Below are 2,612 nucleotides of genomic sequence, written 5' to 3' on the forward strand. Positions count from 1 at the left end.
TAGTTTCGAATCCATCTATGCACCAATAGACCACTTACTATATATGCGTATTTAATACTTATACGACGAAGAAACTATCGTGAAGAAACCAGCATTTTAAACAGCCGAAAACAGATAAGGATATCACAGGCCATGTGTAAGAGTTGTACCGCGTTTTTTAACTTATTTATTGAATCATCAACATTTTTTTGCTGATTGCCATTTTTAAACGGTAACATTGAATATGGATTTACGTTATTAAAGCGTTTTTTTATATTACGTCACGTTGTTGCTAACAGCTGTTTATTATTGAGACTTTTTCCATCATACTCACACGATATTCCAGATTAAATTGAAAGTAATATAAAAATAAGAGATATATAAGAGGTAGGTACTTATCAACTCGAAAGATCAAATATTATATGGTTTCGCTAATTGAACTTTAGACGCACGTCTTAGTTTTAAAGATGATTTTTTTTATAGAACAATGGGCAAACGGGTACCTGATGTTAAGTGATACCGCCGCCCATGGACACTATCAATGCCAGAGGGCACGCGAGTGCATTGCCGGCCTTTTAAGGATTGATACGCTCTTTTCTTGAACACCCAGTATTACTGCATTGGCCCGTTTGTATCTTAAATAAATTTAAAAAAAAATATACTAATAACAGTCATCCCCCCAAAACGCGGTGGACACAGACCACGTTAGAGCAAATCGCGTTGTATGAGTGGAAACAGGTGAAAAGATAAGCAAAACTAATTATGGAATTGACAAATCATTATAAATTTCACACTACAGAAATATAACTTGAGAAATCTCATCGTTATAGGTGGGAAATACCGCGTTGTATGCGGGACGAAAATCGCGTTATACGAAACCGCGTTATAGGGGGAATTTGTCTTCAACGTCTTGGCAAGCTTAAACGTAGGAAGTATGCTTTGTTAAGAAAGCTCCAGAACGCTTATTACATTCAAACATTCGATGAAAATTTGAATACATTTATCCATAAAGTGACTTAGGTGAGTTTTGCTGCTAAAAACTGCTCATCTATCTATGTATATAAAAATGAAACCCGTTTTCCGTTGTCACGACATAACATGAAAACGGCTTGACCGATTTGCCTGATTCATTTTTTATAATATTTCTTGAAGTACGAGGATGGTTCTTACGGAGAGAAAAATTTAAAAAAATTGAGTGAAAAAGTCTAAAACAACACTTTTCTATATTCCCATACAAAATATTCGTTATAATATTTAAAGGCAATTTGAACTTTAATACCATATCATAAAGTTCAAGTGTTAGTGGAGGGGTTCCGGGAAGGTAAATTTTTATTTTTTGACATAATGTATTTGTTGTATTATCAACTTTCTTTTTTTTATCTTACTAGCTAGACCGGTGTCCCGAATAGCAGAATAAGTATTAAAAATAAATAAAGAATCAACTGTTAGGCGGTACGATGTTCGCCAGGCCAGCTAGTATAGAATAAATTTCTATATTACCGTGGTACGGTCGTAGTATGGAAACAGAAGTTTTAAATCTTAGTGGTGGTTCGCCTATAATCCTGTAACGAGGGTGGCGCCGGCCTCTTTACTATGGCTTCTGGTGCCCTCCGACATTCCAGCCTATTTCTTTTTTTTAAATTACAAAAATATTTTTTAACTTAATAGAAAATAACCGTTTACTATTAGTATGTACACAATTTTGATTGGATAACCTTATTCAAAATGTATATTAAAAATGTTAGAAAACTGCTAGAATAACGATCATTTGATACATTTATTAGTTATTTTATTCTATAAAGCTCTAATTACATTAGAAATTTAACTTAAATCATTGAAAACCTAATTGAATTTATTATTATTAGCAACCTACTTAACTTACCTACTAAAGATGACTTTTGTATGAGCTCTGGTCCAAATTACAAGAAATTCAGTAAAAATGTATTTTTTTTATAGAACAGGGGGCAAACGGGAAGCAGGGTTATCTGATGTTAAGTAATACCACCGCTCATGGACACTCGCAAAACCAGAGGGCTCGCGAATACGTTGCTGGCCTTTTAAATATTATTATTGCCTCTTTATAAAAACACGTGGAAGGCTAGTAAAACACTATAACCCCACTTACAAATTACCATATATTATTAAAATCATAAGATAGGTTGCATATATGATAAATCGTAATAAGTTTATTATAAAATATAACTAGACTAGCAATAAACACGTTGACAGAACGTAGCAATAAAATTTTGAATTGTGTCAGTCAGAAACATGATCACTTAATTCTGCTATATTTTAATAGACTAATGCTTGCATTTATATATTTAATTATTAAAGTTCACCACATCAAATATAATGCTATATCTACAGTATATGTACACGCTATGTTTTCTAAAATATGGGACAGGTAAGGTAAACATAAAGGTTACAAAAAAAATTAAAAATAAAGATAATAAAAATACAATAAAAACATTACACGTCCAGTTTTAGATTTTACCAGCAATTTTTTTTACTACAAAAACAGAAAATCGCTGTATCTTATGACTCAGGTCGCAATCAATTAAGGGTGGCATCACTCCATGCACCTGTTAAGTAACTTATAAGGTAGCTGAAGTAGTGGCGATGTTTAGTAGCCA

Source organism: Pieris napi, chromosome 17 (genome assembly GCF_905475465.1).
Source record: "Pieris napi chromosome 17, ilPieNapi1.2, whole genome shotgun sequence".
Lineage (NCBI taxonomy): Eukaryota > Metazoa > Arthropoda > Insecta > Lepidoptera > Pieridae > Pieris > Pieris napi.